General features: G+C 47.1%; 1 protein-coding gene across 1 annotated transcript in view; it reads right to left on the bottom strand.

Annotated features, from left to right (window-relative positions):
• Nucleotides 1-17,767, bottom strand: part of ITPR1 (inositol 1,4,5-trisphosphate receptor type 1) — a 163,895-nt gene that overhangs the window by 123,027 nt on the left and 23,101 nt on the right.

Raw genomic sequence — 17,767 nt, 5'->3', positions numbered from 1 at the left:
CCAGGGCAGCCCCTCACAGCACCTCTTTGGCCATGGTGTGGAGTAAGACTTCAGGCTAATTCCCGTCGTGCTTCCAAGGACTACTGACATGTGCTTACAGGCAAGCACTGGAACGTGGGAAGCAGCAAGCTACGGAGAGACCAACCTGGGGGTTTTACCTGCGGCACTGGAAATGTCCCCTGAACGGGGCATTGTGCTGGCCACCTTCGCACTGCTCGTGCTTAAAAACCCATTCAATGTGCTGCTGCACTGCCTGCCTGTCTCACCCATCCTCGAGAGCACGCCAGGCAACGTCAAACCCCTCTGACAGAAGGGTAAAGCTCTTCAAAATTAAATACGCCTCTAAGGGGGCGAAGCACCAGCGGCAGATTTGTCTTTCATCCCACAGGGAGCCACTGAGTGCCACAGCGGCTGCTCGCTTGTTCCAAACCAGCACCAGCCTCAGCTGGGGCAGGGCCTTCAAGTGCATCTGTCCCGAGACATGTCCTCTGCTTGGCACTGCCAGCTTTGGGCTTTTGAACAAGTGGAAAACGAAGAGCAAACCACACTTTCCAGGTACGCTCTCTTCAACACCCTTTTCATTTACAGGAGGATGATTCACCGAGATTGACAGCAAGGAACGGGATTCAAAAAGCCACCGCAGACCTGCACTTTCAGAGGATGCATTGTAAGCAACGCAGCAGTTATAACATTTTCTATTTTTGCTTAAACCATCAGTTCACACTGACAGCAATTAACACACAGTACTGCACAGAAGAATTAATTGTATGCTAGATTTAGTCACAGTGCAAGTGTGTTTTTTCCAGCCTTTTCAGTCAAGAAAGTTTTCAAGTCAGGCTCAACTTGTACGTGGAGAAGTGCCGGCGCCCCCTCTCTTCCCTGGAGCATGAAGGAAAAGGACTACAAGTGCTTGACCTTCTTCAACGCAACAGGGGAAAGAAAATATGACATGGTTTTCTTAGGTTTTCTTCCTAGTTAGAAGACTACAAATCTAAAAACAAACAGTAAAATGCACCCAAAATTCCTAAAACAAGTATTAGGACATCTGTTTCTCAAGTGGCTGAGGAGAACTCAGCCTCGTGTGCCATTCCCCTTACCACGACCACCCGAGGCTGGTTAGCACAGTGTGCATTTTACCACGGTTCAAGCCCATGGCCAGAAAGCTCTTAGATCTCCATGTTCCACGGGCTTCTATCTTCACAAAAATCAGGACGCAAGTGCGTGCTAGCTGAGCACCACCACGGTCACAAGTCTGCAATCCACAGAAGTGACGGGGGTGTAAGACAGACCAAGTACTTGTCAGACACGGTACGTAGGGAAGGTCGCTCAGTGTCTAACAGACCCGAGATGAAGAAGTTGACTTGCCAGCAGCTGAAACATCCCGCTCCCTGCTCTGCTCATGGATTCAGGGGAAAGCTGATAAATAAAAGCCGTCACTGCAACGTAATCTCATCATCCTAAACAGCGCTCGCTGAACTTTAGCCATGAAGGAATGCGTTTTGTTTTCAGATCTTCACGATATATGGGAAGAACGTCAGAGCCGCACACTGCGTCAGCAGGAAAATAAAACCCCCGTAGCTGCTGACTGAGGACACGTCGTCAGGCACACGCTGAGCAAAGTCCTGCAGGCAAAAGGCGGCTGTGTAATCGTGTATTACCTCATCACGCACGGGTAATGAATGCAGTTATACAGACACGTGTTAAAATGCATCCCCATGTTTCCAGGCTAAATTTCATTCTTTTGCCAGCAGCTGCCTGCAGGAAAGGGGCTTGGTGCACGGCTGGGCCCTGCAGCCACACACCCGTTCTCGCTGTCGGGACGCTCCGATCCCACAGGGGCCTCTGCCACCTGAAGCTCACTGAAGTATGCCAGGAATGCCTGCTTACCCTCTGCACGTACCAGCAGCACAGAGGAGTAAGGAAAGGATGCTAGAAACACAGAAGATCCCATGTTCCCAAGTGTTTGGGGATTCAGGAGAGAAACCTGCCAGCCAGCTTATTCCAGCTGCAATCCCTTCTACCCCTGGTGGGAGAGCTGGCAGCTTTCTGTAGTGGCCTGAAACCACGGCCTGGTGGTTATCAGAGTACTTACAAGTCAGGAATCCAGACTTCATCCCCCACAGTCAGGGTCAGCATAAAAACCCTGGAATTACCAACGCCAGAGGTCTTGATTTTGTGCCCAGAAAAACCTCGGGTTTTGGCGGAGGGGAAAGGCAGGCAGGCAATTGTAAGAATGGCAAAAAACTGCTCAATGTTTCCCTCTGGTCTTTACTACTTGGACTAAGTTGTAAAATTGTTCAGGAATTTCAAAAACATTGGGGAAGGAGAGTTATGTTCCTTCTCTCCTTGTTCCTAGGCTGGGAAATACTTCAGAGCCACAAAAATTGCCTGGTGGCAAGACAGACCTTCCTCACACCTCCGGAGTTTATAGCATCGACTGCAATCACATCAACACATTTGCCTCATTGGGTGTATGTTTTATTATCATTAAGATTGATCAGAAGGATCCAGCGTACCACTGGTATTTCAGGAAAATTCTTGAGAAGCCGTGATAAATCCAAAACATCTGTTGGGTGCCTTCGCTTGCTTCCACAAGTGATAAAAAAGAAGAGCCAAACCAGCAAGAAAACTGCTGAAAAGTTACCAGGTTTCCCACCTTTTGTGCCCCCTTCCCAGTCAGATTCCATCAAAGCACCATGGAAAGATCAAGCTGCATTCAAAGATTATACTCTCAGAATTATTTTTTAGCAACTTGATTAAAAGCTGCATGGGAGTTTCAATAGCATTTGGGTAGTATGTTAATATTATTACAAGAGAGAATGGAAAACTTGCCCAAATTGCAAGCATCTGTTAGCAGAGAAGCTGGAACGATTTGCAGAAGCAGGTATAGTATTTCGGAGCCCACCCAAGACCATCATTTGCTCTCACCACAAGCCATCCACAGACAGACAACCTGAACTCAGGAATGCACAACGCCATCCCCACCTTCCCTTGGGAGGGTTTCTCCTCTGCCCGATGCGCTGCCAGATGTCATGGTGCCAAACCCACCCGCTGCACGGGAAGCTCGGGGAGCTGCTAAATGTGCAGTGCTGGTGTGTAACGCTCCTCGTGCTGCCTGAGCTGGCCAGCCTGGTGACAGCCACACAGCAGCTCCTGTGAAGGTTTTCCACCTTCACTACACTAAGGGCATGACCAGCTCCCAACAGTTTGGAGTCGTGGCTGATGACTTCAAAAACAAGCAAGATGATCGCCCTTCTCGCAAAGCCTCCCTCAGGGCACATTCACCTGAGGAAAAGCTACCGAGAGGAAGATACTTAACTAGGTCACTTACAAAACCTGTTGAATATTTCACACCAACACAGCTGTTCCTTACTTGAAAAAAAATACTTGATAAAACCCAATTCCTTTTTGCACAGCAAGACCAAAATTAAATGAAAATTAGCAGCTCTCCACTGTAATTTCGCAGTTTCTCTTTACTCTTCTCTATACTTGGATACCCAACATTTCCCCCAAGGTCAACGCCCATGGCAGAGGATATAATAAAATCAGTACACTTATAACAATAACAAGAAAGATAAAGAATTAATGTAGCCAGCAACGATGGAAATACTCTCAACACAAGCTCTCCACATCATATTTACGGAAGTTTCACAGCCCCAATGCCCTCACCAAGATGGTAACACTCCACACGGACACAGAGATTATTTCAAGACTCTTTTGTGTTGAAGTGAAATATTTTCAAGCAGGAGGTACACAGCATAATAATAAAATATCCACATATTCAGTCCCAGGCAAGTTTTGCCTTCCCAGAAGGCCCCGCACTACTACACTGTCTATTTCTGTACTTGCTTTTTCTGATGTTTAAAATGAATAGATGACAGCCTAAGAGGCTCAAAGAATATAGAACAAAAGCGGCTACAGAAATGTGTTGATTATTAATCATTCCTGCATTTCCATAAAGAGGGAGAAAAAAGAACCTGATCTACTGAAATTACTGTCCTTGTGATGAGAAGACATCTTTTCATTCCCAATTTGCAGCGAAGGAGCTTTGCGGGGAGTACAGCAGCTCCTTGCCAAGCGGTTTGCCAAGATGCACTAAATGCCTGACCTTCTATCCCAGCACAGCCCGCTCCGGCAGCAGCTCCAGCAAAAAGGCAAAAAAACAAGCCTGAACTGTGTACAATTTGCCAAATAAAAGACCACTGAAGTCTCCTCCCACGTTGCCAACAGTTGTCACACAACTGGGGAAAATACAGAAGCAGGTCAGAAGGACATTTGTATGCCCAGCTCAGAGATCCCATCGTGAGCACGTATGTCGCTGTCAGCCTGCACCAGTTCCAGGACAAAACACATTTGAGGTTTCTGCTGCTGTGAAATTTGCTGCCTCCCTTCTGCGTGGTGTTGCATCCTGCCTCTTACAAGAACTTTGAGTGTTTTTTCTTTCTCAAGCCCAACAAAAGAAAAATCACCCTTGCTACCAACATTTAAACGGAAAGGCTGCTTGAACTGTGATCTAAATATATTTCTGTGTTAAAATAACCACCCTCCATTCACATCTGCGAGGCGTTAGGGCAACCACCCTGTTGCCATTGTACTCATTTGTGTGCGGCTCTGCCGATGGAAATCACTACTTCATTTTTTTCAAGCTGTAACATAGGAAATAATGTAATTATTAACCGAGAGCTGACACAAAACCAGACAAAGGAAGGGGACCAGACCGGTGATTTCAGAGAAAAGAGACACACCTGGAAGATGGCCCCTGAATATCAATGCCTATTAAATCAACAGCACTCATTAATACAGTATTCATTAGAAAGCAACGGTGTTTAAACACAAAGCAGGACACGGCTCCACACCACATTAAGTAACTTGAGGGTGATAAACAGCATGCTTACATGCACAGCATAACCAAATTTACTGCAGGATAAGGCTGTTTTTCAGCAAAAAATGAGGAAGGTAACTTCATTCTGACCAGGAAGAGCAATGGCAGCTCCCCACCGGCAGGGAAAGGCAACCTCAGGGCTCTGCACACACTGCCCTGCCCCCGGGTACATTACAAGCAAAAGCAGAAACTCCTGGTGTCACAAGCAAAAACCCTCCAGAAGCCCTCAGAGACCACAACGGTGACCAAGTGCCCAAAAAACTACCAAAAGACTAACAAGAGAGAAACACCTTTAGGTAAACATTTTAGGTACCAAAGAGTTCAGGATACACCAATGTTTGTTTTATTTCGGCATGTAACCTCTTTGGTCTCCTTCAGAAGGAAAGCTGCTACTCGAAAAGAGAGAAATATTTAGACACTGGATATACAGGCAGCTCCGAAAGGAAACATTTGCAGGAAAGACCAGATACGTTTCCCAGTCTCTGGTATGAGCAAGGCTGAGGGGAGGCTCTGAAAACGCAAAGCCACGAGGGGCAGCAGCGCAAGGAGAGGGGGCAAAAAGCCAGCTGCACTGAACTACATCTCCCATTTTTTTAACCACAACTTCTCCCACTTGACTCCAAGCAAACTGAGGGTGGCACCAGCATGGACTTGTGCTGGGTGGGTGACCAGGGACACGGTGACACAGCCCCAGTGGCCGTGCCGGGTATCCTGGAGAGCATCAAGGAGCCACTCGTACCTGCAGGCACACAGGTAATTCAGAGCAGGAGAAGCTGCTGCAATTAAGCTGAGAAGAGTCTCAAGGACCTTTAAAAGCAGTCAAAACAGCAGCGTGGCTCCTGGTGAGTGAAAAATACAAGCCAGAAAAAAACTCTGTGTGTTGAGGAGAGGGGAAAAGATGAGGCAGAAGCCCCCACAAACGCCCCAGAGGAGAGCTCACAACTGCAGCCATCGACCTGAACGCATCCAGGCTCTCCAGGAAAGCTGCTGGTTGCAGTGAGCGTTTTTACTGTCTTAGCTCATCTCTGTCTCTGGTCCAGCACGAACGAAATCCTGCACCAGGGCTGAGCCTTGCCAAGAGGCAAGTCCAGAGGCCAACCCCTCCCCTCTCCCACAAGCACCGAAAATCGAGTTTTCCAGGCGGCACGGAGCGCTGTGTCATGCTTTACGTGCAGAGAACTCAGCGAGCTAACGTACGTAAGAGTTGCAGAAACATTTTTAAGTAAACTGTCTTGGCTCTAGGCTCTGTCACAAGCTGGAGAGCTGTGCTCTTCACTCAGGAAGCCATCCACTATCTGCCTTTTTATAGTTTACACGAAACATCCCACTGCGAGGCACTGAAACACAAATCTCAGCACATGAGCCTCGGGACAGCCTTCCTCAAAACCTTCGGGTCCTTCCAGCATCCATCTGTAGCATTTTATGGCAGCAGTAAATCAACGCACGATCTGCTGGCTGCGTTTCATCTTCTTTCAACCGCTCACCCCTTGGATTTCATTTTCACATTTGCTTCTTCACTCGTCCCTGCTTTTCCGGAATAAAGTTCCTGCTCAAAATGGGTCAGGAAGCGGGGGCAGGAGGCGGGGAAGGGCTTGGACGGCTCCGTGCAGGAAGAACAAGCCGTAGATCGAGTTACAGACACCATCTGAGAGCATCGGCCCAGTGCTACGGGAAGAATATGGCTCTGCTGTGCGACGGCGCTGCCGGGGCTGCTCCGAGTTACCAGCAGTTTGCGTGCGTGCTGTAAGAGCCCAGCCACACAGCAGCACGGAAAACAAAAGGCAAAACGTTCAGCTGTTCGATGAAGTAACTCGATTTCCAGCTTCTAAATGCATTTGGCTTAGAAGAAAACTCACATTGCCAAAAAAAAAAAAAAAAAAAAAAAAAAAAACAGAAGTTTGAGGGGCATTAAATGATTATTTGATAGCATTACTGGAGTCTAGATTGGAACTGAAGAAATAAAACTGAATTCAGTGCTTTAATTCTTCTTATGCTAGCAAACTGCTTGGGAGACTTTGCCTGAGATGTATGTTTGCTCCTTTCCTCCCCTGCCTGCTACCTTCCTGATTTTTGGCCCCACTGCCGTCTGCACAAGCGCCGACACCACAGGATCATGGCTCTGGAAGACCCTCAGCAAGCTGACCCAGCCCGTCCCTCCCTCCGAAAGGCAGGATGAACCGTGCCTGCCCCATTCCTGACACAGCTCCTAAAGTGCTGTCCCAGTGCTCTGCTATTTCTGTACCTAAACCATTCACTGGCATCATTTGAGGCCCATTTCTCCTCTCCCTTTGCAGGTATGAGGAGGGAACACCCCCCTGCAGTGTTTGCAGGCTCCTGTGCTGCTGTCAGAAGGCAGCAGATCGGAGCTGTTCGGGACCTTTCCACCCTCTGGATTCCCTCTCGTTGGCTCCTATCTTTAAGCACGAGGTGCACCACTAAGCAAGATCCTCCACTTGAGGCTCCGCCAGGAAGTAAAACTGGAAAAAATAATTAGTTACTATGTCTTTTGGCAATGTTTCTTTTCATATATTCCAAGGCAGCAATTGCACTTTTTGTAGCAGCACGGCACTGACTCCTCCTGCTCAAGCCCTGATTCCTATAATCCCCAGCCCCACTCCCAGCTGCGTGCCCTTCTCCTCCTCCCCAAACTCAGTCAGCTAAGTGCAGCCTTTGACACGTGCCCCCACTGCACTGCAGTGACATTTTTCAAACCGTTTCTTTGTTTTTCAAGGTAATTCTGAGTGTAAATTGAGTAAATTCCCAGGTTTTCTTCTGTGAAGGCAGCAGGGGACAGCCAGCTGTGCAGCTGCAGTTACCAGCAGCACGGCAGCGATCCCCCGGAGCTGCAGCAGGGCACAGCATCACAAGGCATGTGCTGCCACGCAGATGCCCAAACTCCCAGTAAACTGGTTAAAGGTGGACTTGAGCAGCACTGTTTCAAGAGCTTAGCAAAGCAAAGGAAAATGCAACAACCACAAGCCGCCAGACCTGCCTTAATTACAGGAAACAACACCCTGGAGTTGAGCAGAGCAGCGTCACTGCTGAATTGCGCTGCGCTCTCCTGCACATGGAGCAAAAGGCTTTATTCCTCACTGTCCTTTCCCGTGCTTGGCTGGAGCCTTTCACCTCGCTCGCTGAGGCCCTCTCCCTCTCTCTACTTTAAACAGCCGGCACCTCGCTGGCAGGGGACCAGCGGTGCTCTTGCTGAAGCCTCTCAGAGGATGCTGCTCAATCTGTCCCAGCTCGCTGCACGCCACTCCCCTTCTCAGGAACAGAGCACAGAACACGCCAACAAATCATGCAGCTAATTAAAATTTGGCCGAGCCCTCCATAACGTAGTCTTAGCACTGGAGATCGCACTCCGGCTGTCATTTTAAAGCAGATGATGCTGACAAGGTGCATGCAGCACACACAAGTGCTGCCGTGTATTGCATCTGCCCCGGCTGCCTGCAGCAGCACACCGGCGTGTCACGGCCGAGGATGAAACATTTCAGGCACTTCTAAAACGCAAAATATCCCAGTCAGAGCAGGAGAGTTGAGCTCTGCCAGCGCTGCTGCTGCTGAAACGCAACCTAGAGCTGTACGGATCAAAAATGAAAGCGGAAAACTGTCCCTGCAGGCGTAAAGCAGCCCCTTCCAGGAACAGCCCCGCGGCGCTGCTTCACCAAAAAAGGCAGGAGAGAGCTCGGCGCCAGAGCAGCCCCGTGCTGCACGGGGAGCTCGGACAGCTGGATCGCAGAGGGGCCGACCAGCCAGCTCCACCAGACCGGATTGCAAATGGGAAGAACAAATGTTCAGAAAGCAGGAGCGGAAGCAGAGCCTGCCAGCAGAGCTCTGAAGGCATTTATCCCAGCCTGCGGGATTCTACATCACATTCTTACCGGATTTTTTTTTATTTTAAATGCAGTGCCATCATGTTAAAAAAGCCACAGGATCACCATAGGTTATGCCTGGACAGAGATGCCATCGGGGCACTTACCATCACCTGGCACGCTTGGCACTTCAGTGCAATGAGCATGCAGAGGAAAAGCAAATCCTGCACCGTGTAGGTGCCCAGCCTCTGCACTGAAACACTGAACTCAGCCCAAAGCAGCCCATGTACTACTGCAGGAAGACGAGCAGAGCTGTAAAGCTGAAGAGAATATTGTTCATTTGTTCAACTTCAAAAGAGACCGAGCTGTTTTCCCCCTTTTGAAGGCACAGCTTTTGATTTATTTTAGCCTGCCCTACTACTGCATTATCTTCCAGAAAAGAGACTTAGAGCACACTGTCATCTGTCTTTAAGGGATGTTTCATACAGGCTCCAAACGTAAACCTTTTGCAGAAATAAACACCCTCTGTTAACATTATCTTTCAATGGACACAGCAGCTTCCAGGACTTCTCACTTTACCACCAGAGGTACGATGTCCCTGGACAATAGGCTGGAACAGCTTGCAGCAGGAACACTGACATTTCGTACAGTAAATCAATGAGTTAAAAATACCCCTAAAGGGAAGCGTTAGCTGCATTTCTTTAACTCCTTGTGCAGCTAAGCAGACCTACAATTTGGCTTTAGATGGCGTAATGTTATGTGACAACCCCTACTTTTTTCCCTGAAATCTTTGAGATGAGAACCCCAAAACCACCATTATGCTGATAGTTTTGTAAGCACATGCAAGCAGTGGACCTCAGGTCTTTTCATCCCTCTGTCGCAAGGCAGAGCCAAAGAGGGGGGCTCCTCTGCCCCGTGCCCTTGGGCCCTCCACTTTTGCAGTACTTGGCTTTCCAAATCTGCAGCAGTCACACCGGCACTCTACCGAAACCAAGCAAGGAGCATCCACCTGCGTGCTCAACCCTGAATGCTGCCTGCTTCCTAAGCCACTTTCTCGTCGAGAACACAATATTTATTTGCCATTGAATTTCAGAGCCTATTAATTGGCGCCTTCTCACAGTCTGCGTTAATCAACAGCTCCATTCACTGCAGTCCCCTCTTCTGCCAGCTGCAAAAAGATGAGATCTGCACACGAGCGTGGCTTCTGGCACTGGGAGGCCTTCACAGCACCACGATGAACTGGAGATCAGGAGGGGGAAAAGCAGAGATTAAACCTTTACCTGGCTACCGCTAGGGCCCGGATAAATCTATTTCTTAACACTGGAAGTACGTGCTTTAAATCAAAATGTGTTCTGCAAACTTGAGTTGATCCTTGCAGTGGAACTGAAGTGTAGCCCAGGGAGCACAGCAGCAATACGCCTGGCACCAGCACTGCCCAGGGAAGCGGCAGGAGACAGCCTCAGCATCGTGGTGTGACCCCATGCGTCCCTACCTGCATCTCTCTGAGAAGTCTAGAGAAAATAAATTTATCCAAGCCATTTCATGCTACATCTATTTTCAAAATTTCCTTTTATACAAGCATTAATCAGTGTTTTTTTCAATGTTTTAAGCCCTCTTTCAGCTGCCTTATTGACATAATAACCTATCAATCAGTGCAAAAGAGAAACGGATTGAGAAGCGATGGATGGGCTGGCGAGGGCTATGAAATAACACCAGCTGCATGACTGTCTGAACACATCCTACACCAACATCAGCACAGTCAGCAGAGTCTGGATCACGAACACCACCTTTCTCAGTAGCCTCAAAGCAGCAACAACCTTAACAGTTCAGAAAAACACAAAAATCTTTTAGCATTTGTTGCTCCTTTCTCTTCTTTTGTTCCAAACACTTCCTTTTTTTCCCCACTTCTTACTTGTGCCATAATCTTATTAAGAACGTGTCCTGGTGTCAGATGGTCCAGTCTCTACATCCAGATCTCCATCAGGTTTATGCCCTTCTTACGGATTCATTTTCCTTCTCTACATGAGATCTTGGCATTCAGAAACGGCAGAATTGTTGATAAGCAAACAGACGATATCCAACAGATATGACAGCGCTGACTTAAACCCATCATGCTGCAGAAGGAAGTGCAGTAACAGTTCAGGAAGACAAAACCCTTTGGCAGGAAGGGCCGGGACAGCCTGAGATGGGACCCACAGTCAGGGCAGCCCCACTCGAGCACGAGTTTGCATTTCGTTATTTTCATTAGCTGTAGACCTGATAACTTTTTACCACATGGATGTCAATGCATGATTTGGGAAAAACCAGTGCCTCCAGCCTCTTGAAGCAACACGCGAGCACCGTGCTGCCTCTCACAGGGGTGAGAGGTGGGCTGCGGGCACTCGGGCGTCAGATGCTCAAAAACCAGATTCTGCCTGGGACTTCAAAATAGAGACTATCGCAGCAAATTGTAAATGAAACAGACACAAATGCCAACTGAAGGCTTCATCATGGAAATTGCACAGCACTTGGATTAAATATCTGAATCTTATCCAAAGGTAGCTGGTGTCAGTAGGACCCAAACTCCCCTCAAAACACCTGCAGATAAGGATGCTATGTGAAACAAAAATCTAAGTGACAAAGATGTGCAAAGTTGATTATCGGTGATTTCCTCAGTTTTTAGGTCTGGATGAGCACTTGGGACTTTCCTCATCAACTTTCAATTTTAGTCACTCAAGGTATGGAAAGGAAGTCAGCAGAAGCAATGACTTCAATTTACTTTCCTGGCATGTCTCTGGATTTTTAAAAGGTGAACATCCAGATACCAAGCACATCTCCCTCCTGCCCTTAGAAAACATTCAGAAAGCCTACGACTATTCCAGTCAAATGCATGAACGGCACACGTCAGAAAAACATTCAGGCATAAATCCTGAATGTTCTTATTAAAGATCAGAGCAGTAGTGATGCTCCGTTCAGCTGAATGAAGAACTCTTTCTTTTTTCCTTTAAGTGCCGTATCATTAAAAGCAGAACTTGTTCAAACGAGACCTGAAGGTGCAGAGGATGGCCCAGGTAGCCCTGACCAAACCCAAGGCCCACGAAGCCCACCGCACGCTAGCTCTGCCGCCTCTCCCTTCCCAAGCAAAGCAGAGATCGATTTCCTCTGGAGAAGTCCCCCCTCTACGTGCCCTCAACGCCCCTCCAGATGGAGGCACACGATGCCTGAAGCAAGGAGCTCCTGGGGTTGTTGCAGAGCATCCCGGGGACGTTCCTCCCCGGTTCTCCTCCCCCAGCCCCGTCACGGCCCCGCGGCAGCTGGCTGCTGCCCACTCCCCCCCACGCTCCCCTCCATGGCAACACTCCCGTGGAAGGGGAACGCGGAGAGCATGAATATCGGATTATTTCTGCCTCCTCGGATCGAGCACTGGAGCGATGCTCGTAATCAAGAGCCCTTGCAGAGGAAGATGGCCACTTCAGCACTTCGGTCAGGTTTGGATCGCGGGGTTGGAGCCGCTCCAAATGAATCCGACGAGCGCGGCCCAGCTGCTGGGCACGGGCATGTAAGCAGGGGAAACCCACAGAGGATGCCACCTGCCAAACCCAATCTCAGACCATTAAAGAACTCACCGGGGAGGTCACTACCCCTTATGGACGGTTTATTCCATTACACATCATACTTTCCTTTAATCACCACAAGTATCTGTTCGCTCTCACCCACTCCTAGCTCTCAAGCTTCTTTCCTCTAAATAAAGATATATTGCAGCCCTACTACCTCAAAGTTTGACATAGATTTTTCCTCTACAATCTACTAATTTTGTTTCACATATTTATACGAGTTTTGCTGAGAAATTCGCTTTGATGCATACAGAAGCATCTCTTACCAGGCCACCCAACTGATTTTGCAAGAAGCCTGCCCAGAACCAGCTCTCTCCACATCCCCCGTACCATGAGAATATGACACAAAGCATCGAGTCCTCTCCCCAAAAGCATGCAGTGCTTTACAGAAACAGGGGAATTTGGTGAAGGCAGTGCCACAAAGACGAGCTATTCAAGCCTGACACAAGCAAGGATGTCCACAGACCATCCTGAAGCCACCGCCTGACCAGCAGGCAGATCTCAGGAGGCCAAGGCACTGTTCATTTCTTCTGGTTAACTGAGTCAATCAAAAAGAATATTCAAGGAACTTGTTTTCAATTCTTCAGCAGAGATCAGAATAACCCAGTATTACATTGCAATAAACATTAGACAGCACTGTTTATGGAGCAGTCACTTTCAAATGGGGGAAAAATCTAGATAAACATAACTTAGCATTTGCAAAACAGTAAGTATTTATAAATAAATGTCCTCCTTTCTACTTACCAGTATCAGGGTATGATGCCTTTACAATTCTTTAAAAATCTAAATATTTAAATTACGTCTAAAATTAGCATGGTGCAAAAAGATGCTTCCAATAATGCACCCACCAATAAAAATCCTCTTTGGAGGTGGAAGAATATCTTAGGGCTTCCAGCAAGAACCACATGCTAGCTGAAGAGACATTCAAAGTAGCTGAGTCACTGTGGTTTTCTGAAATGAGCCTTTAACTATGACTTGAGGGAAAGAACATTAAGTGACAGGCACTTCATAATGAAGGATAAAAGTTTTTCTTTTAAAGTTACTGGGTTTTTAAGGCTAAGGCTGCAACTCATTTTCCTGCCACTTTTTTTTTTTTTTCTTTTGAGTACTTTGACGTCTCGTTCCCAACACGATGTTTAATTTTAATCCTGTATGAACCACAATTTAAGCTTTGCACAAATATCACAGTGCCCTTCAGCACAGTTAACTGGTAACTAGAGGTACACGGTCCCAAAGGCACTTAAGGGATAGGGCTTTGGCCTGACCAGGAGGGACAACAGTCTGCAGCTGTAGACTTGTGTCACTAATCTGAGGTTTTAGTAACCCCTCTCCCCCCTTTTAATGAACTGCCCAATTAACAAACCCCTCCTCATTACCTTCAGCTGTGGTTTGATCCATATAGGAGTGGCAGGCCACTAAAGCAACGAGCAGGCTCACCATACTTACAAAACCAGAACAGAAACAAATCCAGTGCTTTCTGCACAGAAAGGGAACAACACAGAATATAGAAACGTACACATTAGGAGTAAAGGGAAAGCAAGGCACAGTAAGACGGAATTAGTTTTGCATGCTAAGCTCTATTCAGCCCTTTCCCAGTTATCAGACATTTTGTGCAGGAACAAACCTAGCAAAGGATCACAAAGATCCTCAGCACAGCACAGATGTATCCATGAGAGCTTTAATACAGAAAGCTGGAAAAAAAATACTTTCTGAAAGCAGAAATGATCTCTCCCCAAAAATGTCTGAATTAATACTTTTCCTGATTTTTCTAAGAACTTTTATAGTTTCCCCACGGCTTTTGTTTGCCTTTTTCTTTTTCCCCATTTGAATTTCAGAACTTCTCTATTTTTGTATTCTTTTCAATACAAGGTTCTTAGAGAAGTTACAAGAACACAATCTTTTCTCCTATTCTGAACTTTCAGTGATTCTCACTAACATAAAGGATAAGAGCCCCGGTAAATTCCCCATCTTCTCAAAGCCTGCAGAAAGTCTTTCCTCTCCCCCGTTACTCCCTCTGCTTGCCCCTGTAACCAATGCTGCTTTGCTGCACTTGCAGCACCTCTCTGGAAACGCTCTGCCATGCCCACTATCACTTCTGCCTCAATTCCTGTTCCGAGCTGTGACCCAACTCCACAGCGACCCTACAGCACTACCCCATTTTAGGGCCGCTTCCTCACGGCCTTCGGGAACCCGACTGCAAACCGGCCTGTTCACACCAGCTGAAATGGGCTTATCCTCAACACAGCTGCAGGGTTTCCCCTCCACCAACCATTTCATGGAAGCCAAGCACTAATTAACTCACATTTGTGCCCTCTACAGAAGTGCTTTTTGGCTTTCTCTGCCAGCCACGTGCGCTGCAGGCCCTCCGAAGCGCTATTCAGCACCGCGGCTGTGGAGACCGAAAAGCCATGGTGATAGCTAACTGCCAAGCTAAATACTAAAAATAAAGAAATATGGAAACACCCTCTGGATTTTTGCATCAGAAAAATTAGAAATTAAATGTCAACCGGAATATCAAGGTTAAAAGCAGCTGAAGGGAAATATTAGTGGATATTCATTACACAAGCTACTACTTTTCAATATAAAATCCCCTATTCACCTGTCCAGTTGTCTCACAGTTCAGCATTAATGCTGTGGTCTGCGGTTTACTGTAGAAAGGAGCAGGGCATTGAACTGGGATAACGCTGTCAGCCTTCCCCTTCTGAGGTCCATTTGCTGCTCTGTGTGAATGGGAAGCAGGCACTGAAGCTACCGCCCCACAGATTAGTTAACCCAAAGCGAAGAAGCTTTAAGCACCCAGCTGATAGCATATGGGAAGCACTACATATTTGGAATTAAAACCTGTAAATCATTTTTGAAGGATCTTCCCCCTGTTGTCATTCCTCATGACCAAGGCCATCTGCCTGACAAGGAGTAGGAGGGTATAAATTCGCAGCTTATTTTAACACTTGTCAATAATAATGAAGAGTTGTCTTTAAGATCTATATTGCCTTCAGATTTATCCTCCAGTCCTTAAGAGGCTTGCTCATAGCGTGCTGGTATTCCTATTCAGCCAGTAAGCACTTTGCAGCAGGGAAGGATTAATCTGGTACGGATGGCTCAGCACCGAGCACACGCAGTCACCATCCCGCTTCCGCAGCCAAATGCTCCTACAGCACCCACCGAAGATGCAATTTTTGTTTCCCAGAAAAATTTGCTGATATTGTCCTGCAGCCCAGTACTTCAAGTTCTTATCAGCTTTCTCGCGTCACTCTGTTCTCATCACACAGCATGGGGATAAAATAACTTGCTTTTTAATCAATATCTAAAATGCACTTCTGAAAGGCAGAAGCCAGCACAATCCCACCAGCAGGCTTACAAATCTATTTGCTCCAAAATGCACTTCTGCTTAATACTGGAGTTGAGACATGAAAAGTAAAGGCAGCCGGATGCCTTTGACAGGAGCATCTACTTAAATGAACAGAAGAAGGCTGTCATTGAGTCTGCTCTGTGTGTGCTGAACCCATTCTTGACCAGCAACACGACAAAACCACTATTCTGTTCTTCGACCCTTCTCTGAAACCTTTGGTGCTGATTAATACAAACCTACATGCAGGGCTGATGGGAGCATTCAGAGCAATACCGCAGATTCTGCTTTTTTAAGTTCTTTTGTTTTTAAATATAAAATAGCAATGAACCAAAAATCCAACTGAATCCTCTCTCCGACACATTTTGTGTCCCAGACTGTTCGGGCTGTAACAATTCACTCCAGAGTTTTGCAGGGAGGGGAGTAAACATTTCCTCTTTGCACATAGATCCTGGTTACATTCTAATAATACTGAGATTTATTCTTGTTTCTTTGAAAATAAAAACCCAGCCTGATGGCATAGCGAGCAGTCACGGCCTGGAATCCCTAACACAAACAGCTCTTTTCGTACTGAGCCCCCAGCCCGGTCCCAGAGGCTGGCGGGCCATCCGAAAGCCTGCCTCTTTGGGACGGCTGTGCTTAACTGGTGCTGCCTGGAGATCATGTGCTGCCCCGCAGGGGGAGGAGGGAAGGATTTTTGTAGATACAGCTAGGAATTTTTCCTTTTCAGGATGGCTGCTCCCTCATCCAGCTCTCACTTCCTCATGCCTACGAGCTCTGTGCTTATTTTTTCACTTGTACGATTTTTAACCTCAACAAATAGATGGGCCAACATTCAGTAAATGCGAGGTCTAAGTGCTACCAGATTGCTTTTGCATAACAAAGCTTTTTGTACCCTTAATAAAATCTGAACCAGAAATAATTTCTTCCAGAGAAGCTGGGAGAGAAATCTGACTGAAAGCTATAGAAAGATTCCTCAACTCAAAAGCAAGGAGTTATGTTTTCACTGAACTTCTGTATACTGTGTAATCAAAACAGATGATAATTGCCAACAGGAGAACTCGGCACCAATTATTTTCACAAATGAGGTACGAAGGAAGTGTCAGTCCTAACATAAATATCTCTTCCTTGGCTGAATAATAAGTTGCTCATTAGAGGAAGATTTTCTAAGAAGGCTACATTCAGTGTCAGTCAATCTGTAGTGGCTATTCCAGCATTTGAAATGCTCTCAGGAGACCTGACAACCTAAACGCTTTGACTTTCCCAGCAAGGTAACAGGATTTGGTGACAGCTTGCCTAGCGCAGCCTTCTCCGTTCTGCATGTCACAGAAGCAAAACCACGAGGAACTACGAGACAGCTCTTCCGTGCAAGTGCCAGTGTGCACAAGATGAAAAACATTCTGCTGAAGCAAACTCTGGTGCAGGTGTCACTGAAGCGTTGTGCTTCTACATATCCAGTGAAGTCCCAAAGTTCCATCTCAGGGAATTTGCTGTGCTAATTTTTGGCTAATTATGGTCACTTTTAACCTTAACTGAAGGCACTGTCACAAAAGGTGGCCGTCAATAATTTATTCTGGCTGACAGGAATAACAGAAGCTAATACCAAGCAGTAAGCATCACTCAGAGGAACCTCCTCGTCTAGATCATCTCCCCGTGCAATTGGTATCTCTCAAGCACCAAGCTGAGGGAACGCTGCCCACTGTAGCACTCTCTGTTACCAGCGCCTAATAAAATCCCACTTAAGGTTAGGTCAGCGAGCCTCAAATAAAAGCTCTCTCGAATGAAGTGTTACGAACTGGTGACAGTATTTTCCATACCAGACCTTACAGCCAGCCTGTCTCTCCCCCCCGTACATTTCTCAACACTCCAGACAAGCGGTGAGAAGATGCCTGAAGATGTCCAGTGTGTAATACCGGGGAGACTGCTGCTCTCCCAGCACATACACAATGCTTTCCACTAACTTCAAACTGCTGACTTTACCCAATCTGCTTCAGTGTTTGCATCCTTCTCTACGAAGCAGACTCCTTCATCTGCAGAATACTCGGGCTCTGCTAATCCCAAGCGTGGCAGTATCTCTGCAGGTTATCAGGAGGTCCTCTGGCAGCAGTGTATGTACTGCCAGTACTGCTGAGAG

Source organism: Aythya fuligula, chromosome 10 (genome assembly GCF_009819795.1).
Source record: "Aythya fuligula isolate bAytFul2 chromosome 10, bAytFul2.pri, whole genome shotgun sequence".
Taxonomy (NCBI): domain Eukaryota; kingdom Metazoa; phylum Chordata; class Aves; order Anseriformes; family Anatidae; genus Aythya; species Aythya fuligula.
Note: the sequence above shows the minus strand (reverse complement) of the source record. Positions and strands in the feature narration are given on the sequence as shown.